Source organism: Salvia hispanica, chromosome 2, assembly GCF_023119035.1.
Source record: "Salvia hispanica cultivar TCC Black 2014 chromosome 2, UniMelb_Shisp_WGS_1.0, whole genome shotgun sequence".
Taxonomy (NCBI): domain Eukaryota; kingdom Viridiplantae; phylum Streptophyta; class Magnoliopsida; order Lamiales; family Lamiaceae; genus Salvia; species Salvia hispanica.
Window position 1 is genome coordinate 6411858 of NC_062966.1, and position 7729 is coordinate 6419586.

The 7729-nt window shown below is 33.9% G+C and overlaps 1 long non-coding RNA gene across 1 annotated transcript; it reads right to left on the reverse strand.

The window, feature by feature from the left end:
- Positions 1–1509: 1509 nt before the first annotated feature.
- On the reverse strand, positions 1510–2708 carry LOC125203631. The gene is made up of 3 exons (XR_007173408.1): positions 2587–2708; positions 2306–2350; positions 1510–1571 (listed from the first exon to the last, which is right to left on the reverse strand). It is a non-coding gene; the product is annotated as an uncharacterized LOC125203631 (long non-coding RNA).
- Between the last annotated feature and the right edge of the window lie 5021 nt (positions 2709–7729).

The following is a 7729-nucleotide window of genomic DNA, read 5'->3' on the forward strand; positions in this document are numbered from 1 at the left end:
TATTGGGAGGGTTGAAGGTATTTTTGGTAAGACTTAATGATATGACATGAGGTATTTATGGAAAGGTGCATTAGGAGGGTGTCTTCCACTCGAGCCCTAATACATATTGTATGATGATTGGCCGATAACAAACTGCATTCTTAACGAGAACATGACGTCATATGTTTATACTTTAAGGGTGTATTTGAATTGGTAGATAGAAACATTTAAAGGGTATTTTGGCCAATCTAGTGTTTGAATGCATATAATTATTAGGTGTGGTCCATCATAGGGCAAAGGCCCGTTGTATTGGGAGCAAGAAAAGGGTGTATTACCATCAACAAAAATTTTGTGATAGCAATAAAATGTCAGTCTTAAATTAACTAAAATTACTAATATAGCCTTGATTCAATATACTATAAAAGTCGGATGATAGTTTTGGAATTACACACTATAAAGTGCTACTCCATATACATATCAAACATATGTTATTAAAGACTGGATAATATACAATCAATTCAAACACCATAAATAGAATTAGAAAACCAAGAAAGCATTGTTGCAAAATAATTGTGCTCTTTCTAAATGAAATATAAACTCCAATTCAAACACATTCTAACTCGTAAATTTTATACAATGTGTGTTTATAAATTAGATTTTTTGGCACCAAACTAATATTTTTATGACATATCTGCAGTTTTATTACTAAAAAAGAGTATATCCCCTACCCACACCTCAGGTGAGCAACTTCACACAAGCCAAATTACAACAATTTATACCTAAAAATGGATAAAAATCACATATTCGGGCTATAGCGCAGGGGATGACGACGATGCAGGATTCGCTGCAGCCAGCGCCTGCGCGGCTCCGGGAGCAAGCACACGAAGCACTCTCTTTCTCCAGCATCCTGCAAAATCTCGAAAGCATCCAAGTACATCTCGCTCGACTGAGGATATCCTCCATCTCGTTCAATGATTTGAGAGCAGCAGATAGAGTGATCAGGAGCACAAATTGCCAATGGCTGAGGCGATAGCACTGGAAACCCTTTCCCCGCTATTCAGCCCCACGAGCTTAGCTACACACGTCCTGAATTCATTCATCCATGCGTCTCCTCTTGGCTGAGACTTCCCTGCAGGTTGCTGAGGGAGTTTACTCCGTAAAGGCGCTGGAGTTCCATAGTCATCTTCGGCTGTCTTAAAGCGACTGAAGTTCAAGATTACCAAGCCTCTCCGGTAGCTTTTCGGCCTCAACATCCAAGCATTGTTGGGCGGAGGTTTCGTATTTCCATGGAATAGGGCCGTTTCTTGGATAGCTCGATATTGTTACCGTCTTATCCTTGTCTTTCTTATAGACGGGCAGATCCAGGCGTCTATGTGGCGTTTCAGATGAGTCGTCCCACTTCTGCTCGAACAAGTGAACAGCTTCCGGCAGTGATTACACTGGCATTTCTCACATGTTCCGTCCTCCGGGATAACCTTCGTGAAATGCAGCCAAACTTCGGATCTCAACTTCCCATCTCGCCCGCTTGTCCCCAATGCTTGCTTCGAATTGTAGTTTGTCTCCAGATCAGTTTCATTATTCGCATCTTCTATCTAAACACAAGAACAAAAATCAACCCAAGCAGATATCAAATGCCAATCATATTAACCTAGCAACAAAAGATACGTTATCCTTAACTTCAACTCCGCCAAGGCACCTTGCCCTTACAAAGATTGTTCTTTATTATTTCACCAATTATGACCAGTTTCATTGATTTAGCAAACGTAAGATACGATAGCCTTAATGGTAACTCATATCACGGCAACTTACAAGTTACAATGATTGTACTTGATATATCGCCAATTATGACAAGAAGCATAAATTCACTACAAACCGATCTCAGCAACGTAGCAACATAAGAAACCATATCCATATCTTTAACTGCATTCAGCGCACCTTACATATTACTACAAGTTACAAAAATTGTTCTTCAATAGATCACTAGTTACGACTAACTATCTTATAATTCAACACAAAATTTTGAACTCGAATGCTGTTTACTTGTGTTATATGTTCAATCATGATTTCACAAGTTACAAGTTTGTTCTTGGATATGCCAAAAACTATGACTAGTATGTTTTGAGCCGATTCATTCTCCACGTGATTTTAGCTATTATTCTTATGCAATTACACTAGTTTTGAGCTCTAATTATCTGTACTTATGTTCGTAGAAAAGAAACCACCAGATTTCTGCAAGCAACAAAACTAAGTTACAGGAAAAAAATTCAAGAACACAACAAAAGCAGATTGGCATGATTTAAATCAATCAGTTGGAGAAAGATCTTACTTCAGTCATCCCAATCTTCATGATTTCCTGGCCATGATTTCCGTCCTAAAAATAAAAATAACAATTAATTACGATTAAATTCTCCATTAAAACAAAAGGTTGATTCAGTTCAACTCTGTCAAATCCAACACTGAACATAATAATCAGGTAAAACTACTTCGAAAAACAAAAATCCTAACTACGATCACTAACAAAATCGCTAAAATTCAATCACAGCGCATAATTCTGAATCACACACAAATTAGTTGGAACAAAATTCGACGGAAAGGGAGTAAAATTACCATGATGCGGAGTGCTACGAAGCAATAATCGGAAATCGAATCGGAGAAATGCAATAAGAACCCTAGTTGGATTTGCTTCGGGCCAATATGGCAGTGCGGTAATGGGCCTGAATAAGAATTCGCCCGGCTCGGCCCAATTTACGGCCCTCCATTCGTCCGCCAGTTTTCTTCTTCTTTTTAACTATATCTATATAGATATCGATATAAACAGTCCATTTTCTTCCCTCCAAGTTTCAAAAACATCGAGTGAAGAAGAAGAACAGGAGAAATCTCCAGCAGCAGTAAGAGCGGCTCAGAGCTTCTATCAAATGAGAATTTTGATTAATACTTAGTACTAACTTTATTTTTATTTTTTGAGTTAATTAATTTTACTTAATTATACCTAATACTCTATGTCCATGATTAGAGTGTCAGTTGAATTTGGGACACTGGATAAACAAAATAGTGGATGTAGTCTAATATACTGCTGCCCAAGGTTTACCGAACCGCAATTAAACTTAAACCATAATCGCTGGTTCATATTCTAAACCGAAACCGCAAAAATATTTCAACCGAAATTGTGAATTTTAGAACGCTGTTCGATTCAGTTCAAATTTTTCAACCGAAATCAGATCAACCATCGTCGACGGCTTCAAACCGTAACCATGAATACAATGATAAATTTAAACATAGTTAATCTTTATATTAAAACTATAACTTTATAATACGATTTCCAAGTTTATTAATTAAAGATAAAGGCAAATAGTCCCTAACATATTGCCGCTTTATCAATTTAAACTTAACATTATCATTTTGATTATTAGGTCCTCACAAATAATCGAGATTCACTTATGACGTCAAAAATAGATGATTAATTTGACTAAATTACTAATGGTAATTAATTACACCTAATTATAATTCTTAATTCCTATTAAATTACAAATTATTCATTTCATTTTGAACGATACTATCTTCTTTCCAATTTTGCTAATAGGAAAAGAATTATAATTAGGTATAATTAATTACCATTAGTAATTTAATATAGTCAAATTGCGTCATCGTCTATTTTTGACTGTTCTGTTAAGTGAGACATTCGGGTCCAGTATTGCAGACCAAATAATCAAAAGATAACGTTAAGGACAAATCGATAAAGCTATTACGTAGGTACCACATTGCCTCTTTACCTTAATTAAATTGTTTTTATTTATGGAGTCTATGGAGTGTGGATCATTATTAATAAATATTTATCAACATTATTTAATAAAACTTAAAAGAATTGATTACTTTAAATAAAACATAATATTCTAATTAACATTGATTAATAACTCGGTAGTATTCAAAATTGATTGGTTGAGTCTTCAAAATTGATTGGTTGGCGGTGGCGATGTTGCACTATTCAAAATTGATTGCACAAAAAACTATTTCTTTTATTTTTTTATTTATTTAAATGTTGATTTTAAATTCAAATTGGATCCAATTTTCTTCTATTTTTATCTATAAATACTTCCATCTATCCTCATTTACACTCACCCTAATTCTTGTGTAAATTGTAAATTTGATACTCCTCTATCCTTCCTGCAGATGAGATTTTATATACTCCCTCCATCTCCCATAATTTGTCACTATTTCACCCAGACGAGTTTTAAGAAATATAATAGAAAGTGGGTTGAAAAAATTGGTGGCGTAGTCCTACTTTTATATATTAGTTTTATAATAAAATGTGAGTGAGAATGAGTTAGTGGAATATGGGGTCCACCATAAATGGTAAAAGTGAAAGGTGACAAATTTTAAGGACGAAGAAAAATGAAATATGTGACAAATTTTCGGGACAGGAGGGAGTAGTTTATTTTGTGTGTCAAGTGGAGAGAGTAAAGTAAGAGAAATGATTAAAGTAGATAAAAGGGTGTTTCCATTTTAAAGTTATGAAGGTCATCTTGTTGGACACACCAAAGGAAAGTGAGCATTTTAACTGGACGGAGGGAGTATCATTTTCACCTTACTCGCTTAATTAAATTTAAACTATCCATTTCCTTGCTCCAATTTATTTTATAATTTCAAACTACAAGGCAAAAAAAAATTAGAGAAAAACGCAAAACCGCGAACCCGAACCTAAACCGCTACAACGGTCCGAAAACTTAAGGTTCGGAACCAGAAACAACCGTGAAACATCCTCATGGTTCGAGTTCCGGTTCCATATTTTCCAAAACTGGAATCGCGGTTCGAACAAACCACCGGTTTATGAACCGTAGGGTCTAGTCTAATACTCCTGGTCCTATAGAAATAGGTCATCTAGGGTTGACACAAGTTTTAATGTGTAATTGGTAAAGTGAGATGATGATAAAATGTAGTTGAAATTATGTAGTGGATGATGGGGTCCATAACCGATAAAGTAAAATAGAAGGAAAAAGGAATTTAAATGAATATGACATTTCTATGAGACAGACAAAAAGAAAATATGGTCTATTTTTTCTATGGGATGGAGGAAGTATTTATATATTATTTTTGTAATAAAATATAAGTAAATGAGTTAGTAGAGATGAAATTTACTTATCATTTAAAATTTTGTTTTTATATGTTAACTGTAAAAACAAATTGGTCCCAACATCTTTGAATTTCATTCCCAATTACATAATAACCATCTAAAATTGACCATCATAATTAGGGGTGTCAAAATGGATATCGGAATTGGAAACCCAATATCCAAACTCGAAATTTGGGCGATACCCGATTTTTCGGGTTTTGGGATCGGGTTCGGGTATAGGATTTTTAGATTATCGGTATCGGATAACGATACCGGTCGGGTATATCCAAATTACCGAATTACCCGATTTTATATTTTTATTTTTAAATTTAATATAAATGTATTTATTCTATTATTTAAAAATTAAATAATTAAATATACTCCCAAAATCCTTCACTCTTAAGTCATATTTTGGGTTGATGTATGAATTGAGATGTTTATTATGGATAAATAAAGGGTGTTATAACTTATGAATTTTTATTTCTAAAATTTGCGGTAGTTTTTTCTCTTAAATTTGAACTACTTTAAGTTTGTATCAAATTCGCTATCCGGATATCCGAAATATTTTTCGGATCGAGTATCAGGTATTAGATTTTGAAAAATTCGGGATCGGGTACCCGAAATTTTCGGATCGAATATCCGCAGGCCTAATCATAATATAGAATAATGCTTAATTTATCAAGAAGTTAACAAAAAATTACTATTTAAATGACAAATTTTTATTAAAAATTTAATTGTATGGGAAAATTGAGAAACGTGCAAAAGTTATGATTTAATTAGCTAGTTTTATTAGATATGAGATTAACCGAAAGTCAACTAAAAGTTAGTACTAGTATAATTTAATTGACAATCTTCCCTCTATCTTATCAACACATTTTATCCCGACAAACACATCTAGAGGTCTTTGTATACATTTTAATTCATAGGTCATTATACAAATTTTGTTTTAATATGTTCTTATACTAATACATTTTGTTTCATTGAGTCCTTTTACAATTTTTAGTTTCATTTAGGTTCTTATACTAATGCATTTTTATTCAAGTATTTTTTGGTTGGATGTATTTAACAAATTTCAAAATTTAATTAGCTTTTTTTTGTGTTAATAAAATTTATTTATTTTTCGCTCTCTCTTGTTTATTTTAAAATTAATTTAGTTACAATATTGACTCAAGAATTATTAAAAATGAAATATTTATAAATTGATAATGGGCAATATCTATAATTTTTAGCAAAAAATATTTTCTCTCTCATACTTGATCCTCCCTCTTAATTTATTCTTATTTCAACTCTTTTGTTTTATTTCTCCACTCAATGTATTACACATATACTCTTCGTGTTGAAAAAAAACTCCTTTATTACAAGAAACAAAAGAGAATATTTTTTCAGAAAACTTTCATGAAACCTTACCTAAAATAAAAAACGAAGCAACTACTAACAATATAAAAGAATGAAAACCTTTGAACTAATATCCAAAAAAAATCGAACTAATCAAACAAATAAAAATATTAAACTAAACTAAAGCAAGCACGATACCAAAAGCAAAAATAAGTTCTCTTATTATTCTAGTCTTAGAGCAAATTCAGTCTTTGGCATGACTTGGTGTGAACTTTGATATAAATGACTAATTCAGAAGTCATGATTGTAATTACTACATAACCATTCATTACTTTGCTATATTCATAACTTGACTTGAATTATTCTATTTTATGGTTCTGCGTAAATTAACCACCACCGCACCTTTGACAACTGAATTACAAACTCAATTAACAAAAGAATATAAATTATACAAAACCAGTAACTAATTCAATTCCAAATGCAATTCGAAATTTTCTAAATTGACATTTTGAAGTAGACTGAAATATACTATTATCACTTTAATACAAAGATTTTCACTCACAAAAAAGCCCAACAAAAATTTGCCATATCACTAAACATTGTCTCTGCTTAATTACTCCGATCATATATTGAACTGAAAGTCATGGTACCATGCGACACATTTGTAACTTGTAATGGAGAAGACCCATCTGGTGTTCCCCAGCCTGACGATGATCCGTGTGGTTCGTAGCTCGAGCTCGTCAGACCCAGCAGCTCGTCACTAGGGCGGCTTCGTGATGTTCTCATCGTCCACATCCTATCTCGCTTTCAACATTTTCGCGACCTCAGACATGGCGGGGCGCGTTTTGGGCATCACTTGGGTGCATAGAAACCCGATCTTGAGATATCTGCAAGCCTCGTCAATGTTGGCCTCCCCTCCACCGATGAATCGACCAGCTCGGACAGCAGGCCCTTCTCGTATAGAGTCCACGCCTGAAACGAGGAACTGATATTTCAATCGAAATCCAAACCAAAATAACCGTAACATTTTCGTACCAAGACTCTAACTGAAACACCGAATCAAAAAGTTCGAACCATTTCAAGGAGATTTTGTGCTCCGGCTGGTAATCTCTTGTCTCTGTGGCTCCTTCCGCTGACGATTTCCATTAGGAGAACGCCAAAGCTTTACACGTCTGCTTTCCGTGTCAGCTTCCACGAATCGCATATTCTGGGCTAAATAACCACTGCGACTGACGACTACTAGTTAGAACCATATTCAAAATCGCATTGTGATAAAATGAAGCATACAGAAAAGAATTTGAACAAACT